The sequence below is a fragment of the Ambystoma mexicanum genome, chromosome 2q, assembly GCF_040938575.1.
Source record: "Ambystoma mexicanum isolate Mex_15411 chromosome 2q, UKY_AmexF1_1, whole genome shotgun sequence".
NCBI lineage: Eukaryota > Metazoa > Chordata > Amphibia > Caudata > Ambystomatidae > Ambystoma > Ambystoma mexicanum.
In genome coordinates, this window is record NC_090924.1 from 368,442,083 (window position 1) to 368,464,389 (window position 22,307).

General features: G+C 49.3%; 1 long non-coding RNA gene across 1 annotated transcript in view; it reads left to right on the top strand.

Moving 5' to 3' along the window:
• Window positions 1-22,307, top strand: part of LOC138569433 (uncharacterized) — a 42,922-nt gene that overhangs the window by 15,118 nt on the left and 5,497 nt on the right. The window contains exon 2 of the long non-coding RNA XR_011303239.1: window positions 15,582-15,623. This is a non-coding gene — a long non-coding RNA (uncharacterized lncRNA). The remainder of the gene's footprint in view (window positions 1-15,581; window positions 15,624-22,307) is intronic.

The following is a 22,307-nucleotide window of genomic DNA, read 5'->3' on the forward strand; positions in this document are numbered from 1 at the left end:
TGCACCTTGCCCAGCATGGCCACTATCCTCTCTTCCAAGGGGGCGGTCAGGCAGGAGACCAAGTTGAGCCTGGCCCCCAGAAATAGCACATTCTGCGATAGTATTAAGCAGGAATTTGGATAGTTGACCGAGAACCCCAGATCTGTCAGCAGCTGGACGGTCCTCTCCGTGTGTTGAACTGCTACTTCCCTGGACTTGGCGCGGACGAGTCAGTCATCAAGGTAAGTGTACACATGTATCCCTTGTAGGCGCAGATGGGCCGCCACTGGTGCCATGCACTTTTGTGAACACCCTGGGTGCCGAATTCAGTCTGAAGGGAGGGGCCTTGAACTGGTAGTGCCTTCCCTGTACTACGAAGCACAGGACCTTCCGATGCTTCTCGTGAATGGGAATGTGGAAGTATGCATCCTCCAGATCCAACGACGACAAGAAGTCCTCTTCCTCCAGTTGGCCAAGCACGTGCTGCAACATGACCATCATGAACTTTTGGGACTTGAGGTATTTGTTAAGGCGCCGCAAGTCTAGAATGGGCCTCCAGCCCCCAGTCTTCTTCAACAAGAAGTATCTGCAGTAGACTGCGGAGCCCGCAGTCACATCGGAACCAGCTCTATAGCCCCCTTTTTTAATATGGCCCGTACTTCCCGCAGGAGCGGAAGGATGTGCTGCTCCTGCCGGGCCACCAGTGGTATCCGCGGACACTTCTGCTGGAACTCTAGAGAGTGTCCGTGGGTGGGAGCGTCCAGCACCCATCGGTCGGTGGAGATCTTTTCCCACTCGCTGGACCAGGTCAGCCCCTTTTGCCTTCGAAAGGGCGGTCGCCACCAGCTCGATCCTCAAGGATGACTTAGTCTGGACCACCTGGGCCTTCAGGGGCAGGTTGGACACCTTTCCATGCGCCTTGTCTTCTCCGGCTTTTCCCACAGCTTCCCTGGGTTAACCGATTTCCTCTTTGAGGAGGAGCTGGAGCTATGACTAGCGATGGAGGCAGATGGCGAAGATGAACGTGCGCTGCGTATCGTGGTACCCACTTGTGCGGAAACCCAGACGGAAACAAACTTGCGGTACTTGGCCTTGTCTTGGGCCCCCGCGGATCGAGCACCCTCAAAGGACTTAGAAGCCAGCTCTTTGGACCGGCCGGTCCTGGGTAAGGCATGCCCCTGCTTGCCGCACAGGGTAGAGGCCTTGGCGTTAAGCCATGCCACCAACCTACTGTGACTGTCCTTGATGGTTCGCTTGGAGAACCCAAGGCAGATTTCACAATATGCTTCGCTGTGGTCCGGATGGAGACAGTAGAGGCACTGAGAGTGTTTGTCCTCCACAAACAAGTTCATCAATCCGCAGCTGGAGCAGAGCTTGAAGGGGGAGCCTCCCTCATTCTTCTCCTCCGACATGGTCCGGAGTGCGATGTAGGCCCAATGGCGTTCTGGAATCTTCCATGAAACTCTTTCATGAAATTCTTGCCCTTAAGGGGCGTTGAAAGACGTCGACAAACAGATCCCTGCTTCCCGGTCAAAGGAACGAAAGAACACACAGGCTCTATTTGACAACGATAGAAACTTTTTATCGAAAAAGCGCAAAAACGTAGAAAAGCTCTCTGAGCACAACACGAGGACTCCCAACACTTGAACGTGCGGTAAAAATGTGAAGATGGCTGCCAGTGGAGGGGCTTAGGGAGAGGGCAGTCATTGGCTGGGGACAGTATGACCCAGAGCTCAGTGTTTGGTGTATAGAAGAAAGACAGTTTGTAAGTGCAAGTCAAACAGTTTATTCTTTTACCGAGGATTCCCGGACTGACAACGGGGAATATTCACGAGCATGTGAATCCATGCCAGACCCCATGCTGGAGAAAGGGAGATATGAGCCAGAGATTGATCCTTGAGAAAGTCCTATATGCGTGTAAAATGTGTGTTGTCAAGTGTTGTTGTAGCCTCCACAAGTAAACCAGATTCATTTCCCTCAGAACTTTAATTAAAGACTGGGCCAGTTTAAAGTCTGTAGCAGAGGGTGGGTGTGATTAATCATGGGGTCAGGTACTACATTATAATCCCCCTGCCCCCACCACCAAGATCACTTGTCCATCTGCAAAAGCAGTCCTTTCCGACAGAAAGTCCACCAGGAATCCACCCTGCTTCTCACTGGCGGAATAAAGAGATATGACAGTAAACAGATGACCGCCTAACAAGCCCTTGACCCCCTATAAAATGACCCCCCCCCCCCGGGTCATTCTTCTCTCCCAACTCAACAAAGATCCCTGTTCCACCTTTATTAGTACTGAAATAGGCAAGATATTGTTTAGCAAAGTGTCTATTGCGCAGTCTACGAAAATCAGTGTGACACAGGTGCGTCTCCTGTAACAAGGCTATGGAACATTCCTGGTCCCTCAATCTCTGCAACACAGATTTAAGGGGGAGTTCAATCCGTGCACATTAAGAGCAAGTTCTTTAACTCTGGCCCAACGGGGAGTCCGCTAACACGACCTCAGTGATAAGTGGAAATAAGAGATAAGCTTAAACTAAGCAGGTGTCACACTCTACAAGTAGCGAACTGATCATGACTCTTACCATCCCGCATCCAATTTTACCTCAACATTTACGAGAACCCTTCCAAAAAAGCCCATCCCACACCCACCAACAAGAAAGACTCGTATAAAAATAAAAACGGTTCAGAAAAGGAGCTATTATCACAGACCGGGGCTATTGCCTGCTGTCGCCAGACCAAAACACAGTTACAAATCAATAGAGAGAATATTCATGCCATCGCCAAGTCCATCCGCTCACAGAGTCTAGATCGTCCAAACAGTTAAAGTGAGGAGAACCATCTTGAGGAAACCTGTGGAGAACCATCTCCGGTTCCGGAAGCACCTCAAGACCTTCCTCTTTGCTTCTGCCTTTGCCCCCCCTGTTCCCTGCTGATTCTACATTCCCTCGGCACCACGCACCTGGCCACCCTCTTTCCTCCGGGCCCAGGTACCTGCTCCTCTTGCCACCCGCATGCACTGCCTCCGAGCCACCCCTTGCACTGGGGTCTGTATCTGTACCCATACAGCCCCTACCCCTTTGTTTTGTTCTTCCTGCACTTATCAGACCTACCCAGCCTGCTGCCTTAAACCCAGCACTGCCACTTGCTGGCTGCACTCCCTCTGTTTGTTTCCTTTTTATTTATTAATTTATTTATTATTATTTGTTTTTTTTCCTCCTTGCTCCGCACTCTCCTTTTGATCCCCCTTCCATGCACTTCTCCCTCTCCCCCTCTACCATGCACTTACTCGTTCTCAATGTCACTGGGCCTAGTAAGATCGTTGTTTTTGTTTCTCCTCTGTTCCCCTTCCCTTGCCTTGTCACGCTCTGAAACACTTGTGTATGAGCGCGATAGAAATAAAATATCAATTTCAATTTCAACCAGAACCTATAGAGATAAGTAAATAAAAAAGCATCCAGAACTACTTCACCTGCGTGGGGCCAATCACCTTCATTTTACTCCCGAGTGGCCCCCAGGGTTTCGTGCCTTACCAGCTCTTGACCACAATCCCCTCTGTGGCTTAGGGACCCAACCTCATGAGGGCCAGATGGCCATGATGACAGTAAATCCTAAGCATCCTGATGTGATGTTATTGACCAATGTTTCCCCTCCATAGTGAAGAACAGAGCAGTGGAGAAGCCCCATCTGAAATGAATACCATTCTCCCTGAGCCACACAGTAAGTGGACAAAGCATCCTGCGCCTCTGGATTGTGAAAGTCGCCAGATCCTGGGATATCTGAAGGTCGGCACCCCGAAAAGTGAAGGCTGGCCTGCACGTGCTGCTTCCATGATGCGCGGCTTAAACGTGAGGAAATTGACACTACTGAGAACATCAGGTGGCTGGCTTGATCCATCCGAGAGAGACCCTCAAAGACTATGGGTATGGTTCAGTTCCACCTTGGCATCCTCAGACAGTCAGAGAGGAGACCGGAAGAAGGTGCAGACCTAATTCAGCAAATCTGAGTCACTTACAGATCTAGGTATGCTGCGTAGCCTGACATTGTTACGTCGTGAATGATTGTCGATGTCCTCCTGCTTGTGTTCCAGGGCCTCACACCTCGGAAGGCATTGGTAAGCATCGCAAGACTCCAAGGTTTGCTCAGAAAGAGTCCTCAAAGTCCCTAATACACTGTTCTGCCTCCGTCACGCGTTTGTCAATTGTCACAACTTTAGAGGAGAGCTCGGCAACACTGTTTTGGAGTGCCGCTTCAGTTCCCTCAGCAGGTTAGCCAGATCCGGTTTGGTAGCTGGTAGAGCCATGTCCTCTCCCCTCTCCTGGGGACACTGCACCAGCAGGACAGCGTTGTCAATCTTCTTAGGTCCTTCACAGGCATGTACCAAGCATGCAATATCACCATCTGTAGGGGTATTTCCCCTCTTTGCCATCACAGCCTCCAGGTAACAAATCCAGGGACCGCAGGTAGCCCAAGCACCAATAAAGAAAGATCAGGCAGTATGTGATCTGTGCACAGGGACTGAGGGGTCTTAACTACAATGCTCGTGAAGAGAGATAAGGCAGCATGTAATCCATGCACAGGGACTCCAACAGATACCACTATCACCCATGTAGTAAGAGTCACCGCACACCCAGGCACCACACACCTAGGACCAACCAAAGCCCTCAAGGAGATGCTCCGTATGCATCAAGCAATGAGTCAGGCATCTGGCAAGTCCTCACGGGAAGCCTCCAACTGCCAGAGCACTCACCAGCTGGGCAGAAAGCATGTAATTCAAGGCAGCTCCCAAAGGAAGAGAGGAGAAAGATGCAGAGAAAAAACAACATGTACCCCAAAGGAAAAGCTTGGGTCAGACAGCTTAGTGCAAGTTACAGTCCCAGACCCACGCATCTCTACCCTGGAGAAGAGGGTCAGCTGCTCAGTTTATGGCGAGCAAGGGTTGCAGGCGCCATGTTGGAGTTGGTGTGGTCCCCGCTCTGCTGATTCCAGGATTCCCAACCCTGTCCAGCGAGGGCTGCGGGTGCCGAAACTCGGTCCCTGCATGCCTCGAGGCTTCACCTAGCCAGAGTGAGGATTTCTAGGCTCTGGCGACACTTATGACGGCGCCATTAACACTGAAGCCCCGGCGATGTCCGGAGACTGTTAAGGAGGCATCCGTGTGTGGGCCTCCTAAGCCACACCCCCCTCAATAACTTTTAAACATGTTTCACAATGGATATTTAAGAAGCAAATGGTTGTAAATTTGTACCAATACGCATCTTTTTTTTATTTTGGATAAAATCTTATTATTGGTTCACGGTCTGCTACAGAAATAGAGAATTTCACCTTTGGCTCTTATCCACCTTTAAAGACAGCAAAGATCAAAAGAAAAAAACCTCTCCAAACATCAACCATGCCACCCAACGTTGCTAATCCATACAGTGACTAAACCAGTTTCACATTTTAGAAAGAAATCAACACAGAAATTCTCACCACATTAAACAACTATTCCAAGGTCAAAAATGAGGTAGAAGGGATTAAGGAAAAAGAGTTATGAAGGAAAAAAAGGCAAGGCACTTAAACCTTTCCTGGAAGAAGAGGAACAACAAAAAGAACAGGAACATAAACATACCCGTACAGCCATACCCCCCACTTGCTGAAGTTAGTGTCTGTGCTACACTTCATAGCCACGGGCACATACCAACACACTGTGGGTGAACTGCATGGGATATTGCAACCCTGTTTTTCGCGTGTCCTGTTTCAGGTTGGAGACCACATCATCCTACTCAGGACTGCTGACCAGGTCAATGCCACTAAAATTGCCTTCCATGCCCTTGCAGGCATGACTGGATCTCTCTTCTGCCTTTGACATGGTCAACCATGCCATCCTGCTCAGCTGTCTCCGTGATCACTGATCAGGCCCTGGCTTGGCTGACCTCTCTCCTCTCCGATCGACACTCCCAGGTCTAACTAGGATCCTTGCTCTCCTCTATCTCTACCTGTGGTGTTCCCCAGGGGTCTAACCTCTCTCCCTGGCTGTTCAATTAATACCTGGCACTTCTTGCCCACCGCATTGCTGCTCTCTGCCCGAACTTTCAGTGCTATGTGGATGACACTCATTTCAGGCTCCCTTCTGCCACCTCTTCTCCCTTTCTCATCTCTGACTGTCTGTCCGCTATCCAGGTGTGGTGCGTCGCCAACGACATCTGCCTTAATGCCAGTAAGACGGAGATTCTCCTCATCGGCACACCTGCTCCCTCCTTTACTGTCGCTCTCTGGCCAGCCCCTCTTGGACCTCTTTCTGCTCCCACCTGTGAGGCTAAAAACCTCGGGGTCATCTTCGACTCCCCACTCTCCTCCTCTCCTGACATCTCTAAGAAGTCACACTACCAGCTGCACCTCCTCAGAGGTATTCTTCCTTTCCTCTCCTTCTTCCAGAAGTTCACTGTCTCTAGAGCTCTGGTTCTCTCTAGGCTGCACTACTGCCTCTTTCTTAATCTGCCTGCTTCTACTCTGCGCCCTCTGCAACTCATCCAGAACAGGACTGCAAGGCTTGTCTTTGGCCTCAAGCCCAGGGATCGTATCTCTCCAGGACTGAAATCTCTGCAATGGCTCCCAGTGGCTGCGAGGATTAAGTTGAAAACCCTTTGCATTGTCCACAAGGCATTCTGAGGCTTGGGGCCTCAATACCTTCAACTCTCTCTTCCTAAATATCTTCCTTGTTGAGCTCTTCGCTCACCCACCTCGAACTCCCTCAGGGTCAGTCGCTTCTCCAAGCAACAAGTTTGTGGTAAATCTCTTTCTTCGGCTGGGGCCTCCCTCTGGAACAGCCTCCCTGAAACTTGAGGAGAACGAGCTCCAGTTCCGGAAGGACCTCAAGACCTTCCTCTTTGATTCTTTTCTCCCCCTTTCCCCTGCTGAACTCCTGACTGAAACTGCATTGGTCACCTGGCTACCCTCTGATCTCGGGCCCAGGTACCCTCCCCCGCCAGTTGCACACCTGCACTGCCTCCCAGGCAACAGCTGCACTTGGGTGGCTGTTTCTGTATCCCTACAGTCCCCTACAAGCTCTTGACACTTGATGTCTGCACTTACCCCTGCACTTGCCACAAGCTGGCTGCACTTTTACCTTTTTTTTAAATTTAATTTATTTTTTACTGTGGATCCTATGTATTGCACAGCCACCTCCTCCCCCGCACTTTTCCCTTTCCCCCCTCCCCTGCACTTGCGCGATCTCAATGTCACCTGGCCTAGTAAGACCATTGTCTTTGTTTTCCCTTTGTTTCCCCTCCCTTGCCTAATCGCGCCTTGAAACACTTGTGTATAGGCGCGTTATAAATCCCATATTATATCATAGGTGTATTGGACGGAATACATGTGGAGCTGGTGGCCAGGCATGCTGTGGAGGCAGTCTACTGGAACAGAAAACTATCACTCACTGAACATGCAGATGGTATGTGATGCCCGCCACCTTATCACCCACTGCTGTGCCAGATGTCCTGGTTCAACCCATGACTCCACGGTGCTGCGCAACTCCACGCTGCCTGGGTACATGGCACGTCACAGTGGACTGTGTAACTGGATGCTGGGTGAATGTAACTACAAGGGCATGTGCACTGTTGAATTATGGGCAGGTATAACACCGATCAGCAGTGGCTGTGCGCAGTGTATGCATTCCTTTATTTGTTGTTCAAATATTCTGCGCTCATGCAATTAGGAAAACACCCTGAAAGCGCACAGAGGGCAGACAGGGTGGGTAAAGGGGAAGGTAGACCATGAATTAGAGCAAGGATCAATAATTGCTACAATAGTGCAACAAGTAATGATAAAAAAAAGTAAGGGTAGACAAACCTACTATTGCTAGTGAGTGCATTGAACGTGCAAGTGTAGAGGGGGAAATCAAGGTGCAACACAGTAATAGCATGCGTGAGTGCAAGGGCTTGACCTGTGTGTCTCAATTGAAGAAAATGATCCAGTGCATGCGTAACAACATCCATTCCGTACACCAATACGAAAATCACTACATGTACCAGAATGCACCCAACCAAAGTGACAAAAAAGAAGCACAAACACAGTCAAGAAAACCCACACCACCTGATGCAAAGACAGAGAATAGATATGCTCCCACCCACATACCACCATTGGCCTGCACGCCAATTACCCAGGTCCCCTGCCTGTTAGAAGTGCACAATCACATGTGCTTTGGATTGGAATTTTAAATGATTCACAGTACATATCTATGATTTAGTGCCACGGACATAATAGTATTATTGCATTGTAACACAATTATAACACATACATCAGTTCCCTTTGTGTGAGTTGTACTGAAAGGATCAGAGGTCATGTTAGCTGCTGCAAAATGGGCCAATTCATGGTCTCCTGTCATGTGAGCCTAGGATGGAAATAGAGTTCAGCTTGGAGTCCTAGAACAACGATAGTGAGAGCCTGCACTCCCATATATTCCCACAGACAAGGATAATTTGCAAGGCCAATTTCTAAAACAATCTTCATGGCAGAAGCCATGGTTGATGAGAGATGCTGGGCTAATTGGGTGGGGAGGTAATGTCCAGTCCACCTCCTGGCACCTGGGTTTGAGTTTACGTGCTGATAAGTGAATCGAATGTTACAGACATGGCACGAGCATGCTAACCAATTGTAGAGGGCCTTATAGTTTGAAGACCAATGATAAACTGTGTACTTTACAAGTTTTAAGAGGTAGGCATAAGTTTTCCACCTGACAGTGGGCAGCAAATCCCAATCCTAGTCCCTATGCAATGTATACTTACTTGTTCCCCTTAAGCCTATCACAGCCTTTGATAGGTTTCCTATTATTTCCCATGCAGTATGACATCACGTCTGACGTATTCTTTGCATATAAGGATGTTTTTTTGAGAAAATCGTAAGAGCCTGAGCGAACGTCCGTTGATGTCCGTTGTAACCGCCCTGTTTTGGATAATTGTTAATAAAACAGTACCTTTGCCATCTTCCCGAGTTGGTTCCATTATTTGGACTCAGAATTATTCTGCAACCCCATCCATTGCATGCACGTTACTAAAGAGCCATATGCTCATGTGGTAGCGGTGCGGATGGTTGAAAAAGATCCAAACTAGTTTGTCTCCAGTGTTTCGGACGATCCGGCATCGTCCGCCATTAGCCGGAAGATCACAGGGTTTCCTGTGGGGAGCGGCGGATAGAATTAAATTTGCAATAGGTGTGTTTGGGCCATGATATCTTGCACCCCCACTATCAAAAGGTATCCGGGCGTCCAGGGAGGGGTTAGATTGTGCATCTACATTGATTGGGAACAGATTAAACATAAAACAGGATGACCACTTGTGTTAGTGTGAGTTTACCCCAGGGAGGTAGGGGATGCGAATTACCATAGGTGTGTTCAGGCCATGATATATTGCACCCCCCACAATCAAAAGGTATGGGGGTGTCCCGGGAGGGGGTAGATGGTGCCTCTACATTGGTTGGGACCAGATTAAACATAAAACAGGATGACCACTTGCGTCAGTGTGAGTTAACCCCAGCGAGGTAGGGGATGCGAATTACCATAGGTGCATTCAGGCCATGATATCTTGCACCCCCCACAATCAAAAGGTATGGGGGTGTTCCGGGAGGGGCTAGGTGATGCCTCTACATTGATTGGGACCAGATTAAACATACAGCAGGATGACCATGTGCGCTACTGTGAGTTAACCCCAGGGAGGTAGGGAATGCGAATTACCATAGTTGTGTTCAGGCCATGATATCTTGCACCCCCCAAAATCAAAAGGCATGGGGGTCTCCAGGGAGGGGTTGGATGGTGCATCTACATTGATTGGGACCAGAGTAAACATAAAACAGGATGACCACTTGCGTCAGTGTGAGTTAACCCCAGCGAGGTAGGGGATGCGAATTACCATAGGTGCATTCAGGCCATGATATCTTGCACCCCCACAATCAAAAGGTATGGGGGTGTTCCGGGAGGGGCAATGGGACACCTCTACATTGGTTAGGACCAGAGTAAACATAAAACAGGATGACCACTTGCGCTAGTGTGAAATACTCCAAGAGAAATAGGGGATGCGAATTACCATAGGTGTGTTCAGGCCATGACATCTTGCACCCCCCACAATCAAAAGGTATGGGGGTGTTCCGGGAGGGGCAATGGGACGCCTCTACATTGGTTAGGACCAGAGTAAACATAAAACAGGATGACCAAATGCGCTAGTGTGAGTTTACCCCAGGGAGGTAGGGGATGCAAACTACCATAGGTGTGTTCAGGCCATGACATCTTGCACCCCCCACAATCAAAAGGTATGGGGGTGTCCAGGGAGGGGTTAGATGGTGCATCTACATTGATTGGGACCAGAGTAAACATAAAACAGGATGACCATTTGCACTAGTGTGAATAGCCCCAAGAGAAATAGGGGATGCAAATTACCACAGGTGCATTCAGGCCATGATATCTTGCACCCCCCACAATCAAAAGGCATGGGGACTCCAGGGAGGGGTTAGACTGTGCATCTACATTGATTGGAACCAGATTAAACATAAAACAGGATGACCACGTGCGCTAGTGTGAGTTAACCCCAGGGAGGTAGGGGATGCAAACTACCATAGGTGCATTCAGGCCATGACATCTTGCACCCCCCACAATCAAAAGGTATGGGGGTGTCCAGGGAGGGGCTAGGTGATGACTCTACATTGATTGGGACCAGATTAAACATACAGCCGGATGACCACGTGCGCTAGTGTGAGTTAACCCCAGTGAGGTAGGGGATGCAAACTACCATAGGTGCATTCAGGCCATGACATCTTGCACCCCCCACAATCAAAAGGTATGGGGGTGTCCAGGGAGGGGTTAGATGGTGCATCCACATTGATTGGGACCAGATTAAACATAAAACAGGATGACCACTTGCACTAGTGTGAATAGCCCCAAGAGAAATAGGGGATGCAAATTACCATAGGTGCATTCAGGCCATGATATCTTGCACCCCCCACAATAAAAAGGTATGGGGGTGTTCCGGGAGGGGGTAGATGGTGCCTCTACATTTGTTGGGACCAGATTAAACATAAAACAGGATGACCACTTGCGCTAGTGTGAATAGCCCCAAGAGAAATAGGGGATGCAAATTACCATAGGTGCATTCAGGCCATGATATCTTGCACCCCCCAAAATCAAAAGGCATGGTGGTCTCCAGGGAGGGGTTAGATGGTGCATCTACATTGGTTGGGACCAGAGTAAACATAAAACAGGATGACCATTTGCACTAGTGTGAATAGCCCCAAGAGAAATAGGGGATGCAAATTACCACAGGTGCATTCAGGCCATGATATCTTGCACCCCCAACAATCAAAAGGCATGGGGACTCCAGGGAGGGGTTAGACTGTGCATCTACATTGATTGGAACCAGATTAAACATAAAACAGGATGACCGCGTGCGCTAGTGTGCGTTAACCCCAGGGAGGTAGGGGATGCAAACTACCATAGGTGCATTCAGGCCATGACATCTTGCACCCCCCACAATCAAAAGGTATGGGGGTGTCCAGGGAGGGGCTAGGTGATGACTCTACATTGATTGGGACCAGATTAAACATACAGCCGGATGACCATGTGCGCTAGTGTGAGTTAACCCCAGTGAGGTAGGGGATGCAAACTACCATAGGTGCATTCAGGCCATGACATCTTGCACCCCCCACAATCAAAAGGTATGGGGGTGTCCAGGGAGGGGTTAGATGGTGCATCTACATTGATTGGGACCAGATTAAACATAAAACAGGATGACCACTTGCGCTAGTGTGAATAGCCCCAAGAGAAATAGGGGATGCAAATTACCATAGGTGCATTCAGGCCATGATATCTTGCACCCCCCACATTCAAAAGGCATGGTGGTCTCCAGGGAGGGGTTAGATGGTGCCTCTACATTGGTTGGGACCAGATTAAACATAAAACAGGATGACCACTTGCACTAGTGTGAATAGCCCCAAGAGAAATAGGGGATGCAAATTACCATAGGTGCATTCAGGCCATGATATCTTGCACCCCCCACAATCGAAAGGTATGGGGGTGTTCCGGGAGGGGTTAGGGGACACCTCTACATTGGTTAGGACCAGAGTAAACATAAACCAGGATGACCACTTGTGCTAGTGTCAATAGCCCCAAGAGAAATAGGGGATGCAAATTACCATAGGTGCATTCAGGCCATGATATCTTGCACCCCCCACAATCAAAAGGCATAGGGGTCTCCAGGGAGGGGCTAGGGGACGCCTCTATATTGGTTAGGACCAGATTAAACATACAGCAGGATGACCACGTGCGCTAGTGTGAGTTAACCCCAGGGAGGTAGGGGATGCGAACTACCATAGGTGTATTCAGGCCATGATATCTTGCACCCCCCACAATCGAAAGGTATGGGGGTGTTCCGGGAGGGGTTAGAGGATGCCTCTACATTGGTTAGGACCAGAGTAAACATAAACCAGGATGACCACTTGCGCTACTGTCAATAGCCCCAAGAGAAATAGGGGATGCAAATTACCATAGGTGCATTAAGGCCATGATATCTTGCACCCCCACAATCAAAAGGTATGGGGGTGTTCCGGGAGGCAGTAGATGGTGCCTCTACATTGGTTGGGACCAGATTAAACATAAAACAGGATGACCACTTGCACTAGTGTGAATAGCCCCAAGAGAAATAGGGGATGCAAATTACCATAGGTGCATTCAGGCCATGATATCTTGCACCCCCCACAATCAAAAGGTATGGGGGTGTTCCGGGAGGGGCTAGGGGGATGCCTCTATATTGGTTAGGACCAGAGTAAACATAAAACAGGATGACCACTTGCGCTAGTGTGAATTACCCCAAGAGAAATAGGGGATGCAAATTACCATAGGTGCATTCAGGCCATGATATCTTGCGCCCCCCACAATCAAAAGGTATGGGGGTGTTCCGGGAGGGGGTAGATGGTGCCTCTACATTTGTTGGGACCAGATTAAACATAAAACAGGATGACCACTTGCGCTAGTGTGAATAGCCCCAAGAGAAATAGGGGATGCAAATTACCATAGGTGCATTCAGGCCATGATATCTCGCACCCCCCACAATCAAAAGGCATGGTGGTCCCCAGGGAGGGGTTAGATGGTGCATCTACATTGGTTGGGACCAGATTAAACATAAAACAGGATGACCACTTGCGTCAGTGTGAGTTAACCCCAGGGAGGTAGGGGATGCAACCTACCATAGGTGCATTCAGGCCATGATATCTTGCACCCCCCACAATCGAAAGGTATGGGGGTGTTCCAGGAGGGGTTAGGGGACACCTCTACATTGGTTGGGACCAGATTAAACATAAAACAGGATGACCACTTGCGTCAGTGTGAGTTAACCCCAGGGAGGTAGGGGATGCGAACTACCATAGGTGTATTCAGGCCAAGATATCTTGCACCCCCCACAATCAAAAGGTATGGGGGTGTCCAGGGCGATGTTAGATGGTGCCTCTACTTTGTTTGGGACCAGATTAAACATAAAACAGGATGACCACTTTTGTTAGTGTGAGCTAACCTCAGGGAGGCAGGGGATGCAAAATGACCATAACTGCATTCAGGCCATGATATCTTGCACCCCCACAATCAAAGGGTATGGAGGTATCCAGGGAAGGGCTAGGTGGTGCCTCTACATCATTTGGGACCAGAATAAACATAAAACAGGATGTGTGTTACAGGTTTTGTGAATTACCATAGTTGCTTTCAGGCCATGATATCATGCACCCCAACAATGAAAAGGTATGGGGGTGTCAAGGGAGGAGGTAGGTGGTGCCGATACATTGGTAGGGACCAGATTAAACGTTAAACAGGATGACGACTTGTGTCATTGTGAGTTAACCCCAGGGAGACAGGGGATGCAAATTACCATAATACATGTACGGGGGCTGATCGTGTCTCTCCCAGCATATATATGAGGTGAAAATGGGGTTGAAATAAAAAAGTCAACATTTTGGGGGTCATAGTAATTGGGGCACAGTAATCAGATAGATCCGTCTTGGAAGCAGACACAGAATTGATAGTTGTAGCTGTAAGGGGAAGGGGATCTTTCGGTTGGAAATGCCCCATTGTAGTGTGTGATGGCTGAATGCACGCCGAAGAACAGCGCTGCTGAGGACAAAAGGAAAGGAATTACACAGACTCTCACCAGTCTGCATTTCATCCCCATACAAACAGCCCAAACTTTAGGTAGGGGGCTTGAGCCTCATTAACCCAGTGGTGTTGTAGCCATGACATAGCGCAGCCCATACAGTCACTTGCAGCAGTGTGTGATAATGTACACAGTTTACCAAGCCGCGGGTGAACAGGGAGCTTAACACCAATTACGTAAAATACTGTTGACTTCCCTTCCCAATAACACATGCTGAAGGGAGACCCTACCATGCACCCCCCTGCATTATGACAGAGTTGTGTGACTGAGCCCAACCTCCCCCTTTATCCTTAAGAGAGACTCCTGCAGTGATTCCTCGTGCTTTGATGTTGGAATCAAATATAGAAAGGTTAATTATGCCATAAAAAATGTTTAAGCGCCCCATCTACTGTAACAGTACAAACTTTCTTATTATTATACCATTTAAAATAATAACATGTGCGCCCTATCTGCTGTCACAGTACAACCTTTCTTATTTTGGCTGTAGTGTGATGTTGGAATAAAATATAGAAAGGTTAATTATGCCATAAAACATGTTTAAGTGCCCCATCTACTGTAACAGTACAACCTTTCTTATTATTATACCATTTAAAATAATAACATGTGCGCAAATGTACAACTGAGCGAATGCTAGGCTCCCAGACTTTGCACAGTATTAAAAAAAAAAAAAACAACATGGGAAGCCGTATATTATACCATACTGTATGATATTCGGCTTCCCATGACAGAGTGAAGGCCCTGAAACAACGCCCACCTGGTAGCTCTGGCCAATCCCTGAACAGAGATGTTGGAGGGCGGGCTGTAGGCGGGCTATAACATTAGCTTTTCATTTCGGGCTGCATGTATGGCTGTAGCCATCAAGTGGGCGTGACTCCGAAGATTGCCGAACACTGCCTCCCACAATCTACCATGGGAGGCAGGATAGCATACAACACCGGAAAGAAATTTGACTGCATTATGTATCACGAAGTTTGGATTAACGTGCAATAGACATGGGCAACCGGTTTTCATGCGTCTATGGTATGCCACACGTCAGATTATATGATATGGCATTTATAACGCGGCTCAGCACACGTGCTTGAAAATCGCAATTGATGGGATAGATTGGCCTCTCTTTAGTTTCTCAGCAGCGCCGGGGATCAACGCGCATATTGGGAGGTAGCTTCCACTATTGGTATTACTTGATCAGACTGTTTTTGCAACAGTTACACGCTTTAGTGATTTCTAGACACGTTTTTATACATAAGCAAAGGGTACCATTATGCTTGCGCCAGGATTTATACTCTCGAATGTGCAATGTTTTAACCAGCGGCTAGGCGCAACACAAAGGTTGTGTCCCTTGTGGCATCGGGTCATCATATGGTGCTTACACAACAAAACATGGAGTTGCGAATTGTAAGGACAATGTGGAAGTAACATATGTTGTTTTTTTTAAATCAAAAACAGGATATTCCAGCTGGAAAGATTTCTTTTATTGAAAGGAGCAAGGTAAAGTGAAGAGAGCCCACTCAGTGGTAAGGTGGCCGCTTGTCTTTTTAACAAAATTGCACTCTCCTGAAAATAGCCAGGAAAGGTGGGCAGGGTGCATATGGAACTGAAGGGCTTTTTTATGTAACGAACAAAGAAGGCTGCTGGTGACAAGGACTGAGGGTCAAGGCAGAACCTGTTAAGGGGCAGGAAGTGGGGAGAAGAATACATAGTATTTGACTGATTGTTTTTTCGCCCAAAATACAGGTTTAGGCATGTCTCATTCAGGGTCTCCAGACATGTTTTCAGGTGTTTAAATCGTTTTGGACACCTCTTGGGACGAATTTGATGACGAGGTCAGATTGATTGCACAGTTCCAAGAACAAATGTGGAAGAATGGGAAGGACTGGGCAGAAAAGATCTTTGAAGGGGGTCAAGGGCTGCTCCCTCACCAGCAGATTGTAAAGGCGCAAGTTAGTGCGGTTCCCGACACCCCACCACCTACCAAGTTACCAGCTGCTTTGACTCCAAAACCTAAGAGGGCGCCAAGGGGACGCAAAGGGTAAGGCTGTCAGTATTGCCTGTTGGGGATGTACTACAACCAAGGGAGCGGGTCCAGAGGACACCAACACCAAAGAAACAGGCAGCTAGAAAGACCAGGGCTAAATAGCCAGTGGCCAGCCCACTGGAGGCTGTCGCGCCACAGGCAACCATTGTGGGGGTCAACCTACCACAAAACACACAGGACCCTGTTTCTCAAATGGGAAGTGGCACACCTGCGGGTACTTTATCTCCCACTGCACCATCCAGCAATGATTTGAGTTCACTGCCGGGTGTTATAGCAAGGATGAGTGCAAGAATGAATGAGACATTGGGGGAAATGTTAAAGTTACTAAGGGGATCAGTGCTACCTGCGCCAACTACACTCAGCACGGAAATGGGGGAAGTGTGGGGAACACCACCACAGCCGGCGGCAGTCAGCAGGACCAGTGGGACATCGGTTGGACTTGCTCAACCTAGCCCATTGGCTTTGCAGAATCAGATGGTCTTTGGGGGCACAGGGTTACAAGTGCCAGCTGACAAAAGGGTGGGTGCCTCTGGATCAGAGCTAGGCCAGCATTCGGGGGCAGGGCAGGTGAAAACGCTGGGAGCAGCACTACAGGTACAGTCATAAGTGGGGTCGCCCTTGTACCGCCAGCAGCAACGCTTACCCCGATGGCCACCCAGTTGCCAGTGGGAACAGCTGTCCCAACCACCAAGGCGGATACACCTGTCGTTGGGGGAGCTGAGGGTACCATCCAGCGGGTTGCAATCACGCCCTTAATAACTGACAGTTCAGCATCAGCATGGCATATCCCCTTGGAATTTAAGCAAAGGATTCGGGCAAGGGAGCAATTTGACATTTTTTGCATATTAGAAACCGAAAATGCAGGCCCAGATTTTAATCTTATCAGGGAGGACAAGAAAAGGCAGAGGAGGGCCAAGGCAGAGGAGGGCCAAGCCAGAGGAAAATATACAGAATTGGGAATTGGCTTTTGATCTCTTGTCAGCAGTCTGGTTACAAGAATTTCCCACCCATGGCCAGGCGTTGATCACATACAAGAGGGGGATCACGATGGAATACAGTCAATATGGAACCACGGGTTGGATTGACTATGATAGGGCATTTAGGAAAAAAATGGCCATGGTACCATGGAAATGACTTGGGATCAGAAAGATATGGAGGCATGGGTAGCCTTCATGGGAGGTAAGAACAGGACCAGCAGGCCTAATGATGAACTGTACAAGGGAGCGAAGAAGCCATGGTATGCAAAAGGGGAGCACAATAGGAAGAATGACTGGCGGCCCTTTCAATCACCCCCCCCCCCAGGACAGAAAGGGGGGGATCGGGCACGCAAGGGCTCCATGTCAGGTAAAGCATGTAGATCATTCAATCAAGGGTCCTGCACTTGGGGGCCCAAGTGCAAGTTTCCCCATCAATGTTTAAGTGTGGAGGTAGCCACCCGATCACATCCTGCTTTAAGACTCAGGGTGCACCCAGGCCGGGAGTACAGCATAAGGGGGGCCAGTAACGGGGCTGGTGAGGTGGACATCCCCGTGGACAAGGGTGTGCTCCTGGAATTCTTCTAGGAGTACCCAAGATTGGAGATAGAAAATTGTTGTGGAAAGGTTTTTCCGAGGGGTTTAGGATCCCCTACGAGGGTTCCTTGACAGGGCGGATGGAAAGGAACCTGCCGTCTGCACTCAACCAACCCCAGGTGGTGACTCAAAAAATTGGCAAGGAGTTGGAATTGAGTAGGGTGGCAGGCCCTTTTGCTACCACCCCCCCTCCCGAGCTGTATTATCTCCCCCCTCGGGATTGTGCCCAAGAAAGAAAAGGGCAAGTTTAGGCTAATCCACCACATGTCATACCCGAAAGGGGATTCAGTGAATGACTGGCTGGACCAGGACCGGTGATCATTACACTATGCCTCATTTGACCAGGCCATGCAGATGGTCGCTGCCACAAGGCAGCGGGCCCTCCTGGCAAAGGTAGACATTGAGTCTCCATTTAGACTTCTACCGGTCCACCCGGATAGCTTTCACCTGTTGGGGTTTCATTGGGAGGGTCACAATTTCTCGTGCTTATTTTGAGGCATTTAGCACTTTTCTCGAGTGGGCAGCCCGCTAGGTGGAAAAAAGGTGGGACATGATCCATTATCTTGATGTTTATGGGTCAGGAGTGATCCAAGGATGTGGGCTCGCATTATCTTTATTTCAGAACTTGATGGCCAGGATTGGTGTGCCACTGGCGCCGGAAAAAACACAGGGACCCACGTAGGTGTTGACTTTCCTGGGGATTCAGATAGATACCAGGAAGGGGTTGTGCAGGCTGCCACTAGAGAAAGTGTCAGCACTGATTAAGGAAATAGAGTCTGCTTTAGCAAAAGACAGGACCACATTGGAAGCTGTACAGCAACTGTTGGGAAAGTTGAACTTCGCAGCTAAAGTTATCCCGGCAGGGAGGGTCTTCGCCCGCAGGTTAGCCAGTGCTACAGCAGGGGTAACACTGCCCCACCATCACATCCGCCTGGGGGCAGGTTTGAAGGAGGATTTGCGCATGTGGCGGGCATATTTCTCTGATTTCAATGGGGTTTTGTTATGGAGGGGCCCCTGGCAAACCAGCGAGGAACTGCAGCTGTACTCCGATCCTTCAGGAAGTGAAGGTTTTGGGGTTATTCTGGGACATGAGTGGTGTGCCCAGAGATGGCCAGGGCAGTGGCACAAGAAGGGTAGGACTAAGAACATAATGGCTTTGGAGCTATTTCCCATTGTCCTGGCTCTAACATTGTGGCCCAGGCAACTGGGCAACAGCAGGGTACGTTTCTGGTGTGATAACAAAGCTGTGGTTCAGGCCATTAACGTGCAGTCAGCCTCTTGCCCGGCGGTGTTGAGCCTACTCAGGAGATTGGTGGAGGCATGTTTGAGAAGGAACATTGAATTCAGGGCACGGCATGTACAGGGTGTTGTAAACGTGGCTGCTGATGCTCTTTCTCAATTTCAATGGCGCAAATTCCGTGCAGCACACCCGACTGCAAAGATGGAGGGAATGGCGTTCAGGGACGAGTGGTGGCAGCTGGTGACGTGGACGAGGGGCTCTGGAATTGGGGGAGAGATCGCTCACACCAGCCGTTAGATCCCAGTACCAGAAGTGCTACAGTAAGTTTGTCAGCATGATTGAGAGTCAAGAAATAGCTGAAGTTTCCCTGGAGGAACAGGTATGGGCATTTGTTGTCTGGGCTCATAGTAACGGTAAGAGCAGGTGTTGGGCAACGGGCCACCTAGCGGCCATTGCTTTCCATTGCAAATTGCAAGGATTGTGTGATCCTACCAAAGGGTTTGTGGTGCGCACGGCTTTGAGGGGATGGGGCTGGGTGGAGGGGCCCAAACGGGACACTCGGAAACCCATTGGCTTTGAATTACTGGAGAAATTGCTGTGTGCACTACCTGGGATATGTTTTGATGGTTTCGAGGTGGTGCTGCTTAGGGCAGCATTTTCACTGTCATTCTTTGGGGCCTTTAGGATCAGTGAACTGGTGGCAGCAGGAAAGGGAGATTTCTCTGGTAGGGCTCTGGCATTGGGTGATGTACAGTTCAGGCCCAAGGAAGACAAGTTGGTCTTAACTATAAAGCTGCGCTTCTGCAAGACAGACCAAAGCGGAAAAGGGAAGCTGGTTGTGCTTCACCAATCCAGCAGCAGCAGCAGCAGCTGCCCGGTCACTTTGTTGAAAGGGTACATGACTGTGAGAGACCAGTATCCAGGCCCCCTCCTGGTGCACGAAAACGGGAAACCACTCACCAACTACCAGTTCAGGAAGATTTTGTCAACCACCCTGGGGGCAGTAGGGGTGAAGGGTCGGGCTGGTCCTCACACAGTTTTCGTACAGGTGCTGCCACAGCTGCTTTTTTACAGGGCATGCCAGGACCTGCCATTCAGAGAATAGGGAGATGTCAGTCAAATCTCTTCCAGCTTTATGTAAGGTCACAGGAGACTAGGCAATCCGGGCCAGGTGGGACGTAAGGGGGACCTGCTGCATCAAAAAATTGATGGATTTGAAGTTGTTGGACTTGTGTTTTTCCCCCGATTGTTTTTCTCAGACCAAATAATATATATATTTTTTTAAACCTTTATTTGTTTGACTTGACAACACACGGAAGAACAGAGATGATCACAACGTACTCGACAAAATATACCTTAATACAATGCATACATTACAGTACAGTTCTACAGTGCTGGCATTTCGTTTACATAGAGAGGGGGTGCGGGTGGAGGGTTCAGAGTCTGAATTCGAAGTCCTAGCGGACATATAAGTACAACATTTCTGCCAAATGTCCCTCGGTCTCGAGTGCGGATGTTGCAATGTACCCCAGCCCTCCTCTGTATCGTGCGTCCATGTGCCTGTCCTGAGCCACTGTTCATATGTGGGTGTTCTGGGCTGAAGCCAGTTCATCAAGATGCAGCGTACCGCCAGTAGCATACAGAGTCCTGCTAGCTTCCTTGAATCACGTCCCAACTGTGGGAAGTCATGAAAGAGGCATTGCGCTGGGGATGGGTCTATCGTGTGATCCAGTATGGCTGATAATGAGGAGCATATTTCGGTCCAGAATTGTGTCAGCCACGGGCAGGACCAGATCATATGAATGTAGGGAGCATGGCCAGCACCACATCTAGGGCAGCTGGAAGGGAGCTCAGTGAACATATGGTGTAGTCTGTCTGGAGTGTGATGATACCTGTGCAACACTTTAAATTGTATCAGTTTAAATCGAGAGTTATAGGAAACGTGGGTGCGCGTGCACATTCGGGACCAGCCCTCATCAGGGATCTCGACTTCGAGGTCCTCTCCCCACCTTTGTCTCAGTTTAGTGAAGGAGGGGGCTGCTCTGGTCTGCAGTACAGTGTAGAGCCTTGATATTTTCCCCTAAAGGAATCAAAGGAGCACAGCTCCGCAATTATGGGCTCGTCAGGTGGGATTGCAGGGAAGTTGGGGTGTCTGGCTTTGAGATTTTTCCAGAGCGAGGAGTATTGTAGCCATGCTGATGGCTTCTGTTTGAGGGGCGGTGGGAGGTCTGCCCATTCAAGGAAGGTGCCCTGTTCAAAGGCGTCGCAGAGTGTCAAGAAGCCTGCGTCAGCCCATTGGGATACAATGGATTGTGGAATGTGTGGGACATCAGGGAAGAAGTTCCAGAGCGGGAGGTCCGCGTGGAAGGGGTGTGGCATGTCCACCAGTTTCCAGATCTTGGTGAGGGCAAGGGATGTGCTAGCAACTGGGTCGGCCAGATCTGGGTCGGCTGGGACGCGTTTGAGAATAAGGGAGCCAATTACTCGATCGCTGACTGTTAGCTTCTCTAGCCGGAAATGAGGGGGGCGGTCTGTGGTGTTAAACCAGTGGGAAGCAAATTGGGACTGAGCTACCAGCCAATACCTGATAAAGTCAGGGGCACCAAACCCACCTAATTCCATAGGGGCGGTCAGTGTTGATAATTTGAGTCGGACTTCGCCGGAGTGCCATAGGAAGGTGTTGGTTATATGGCGTAGCGAAAGAAAGCATCGCCTGGCAACAGGGGAAGATTACTGAATCGGTAAAGGAGTTGGGGTAGCACCACCATTTTAAGTATTCCTATTGACCCGCTAGGAGGACAGGAAGTCTAGTCCAGCTAGCAGTTTTGGTAGCTAGGTTTATGAGGTATTTCCGGTAGTTGTCCTCACGCAGCTGCTCCGTGTGTCGGGAGACCAGCACCCCTAGGTAAGTGATGCTGGATTGGGGCCATGTGAATCCCCCGAGGTCGGTGGGGGGTTGTGTGCAATCTGTAAGTGGGAATAGGACAGATTTAGAACAATTTACCTTCAGTCCGGATATGTGTCCGAAACGTACCACATCCTCTAGGATAGGGGCAAGGTTGGTTTCTGGGGAACGAATATAAAGGAGGGCGTTGTCAGCATACAGGGAGACAATATCAGAATGGCCTGCAGTATGCAAACCTCTATGAGAGTGAGACTGACGTATCATATCAGCAAAAGGTTCCATGGCTATTGTAAATATTAGTAGGGGAAAGGGGCAGCCCTGTCGTGTTCTTCTGGCTATCTGGAAGGGGGCAGAGCACCTTTCCTCAGTGCGGACCCTGGCCGATGGGCTGGTGTATAGCAGTTTAACCCAGGTATGAAAA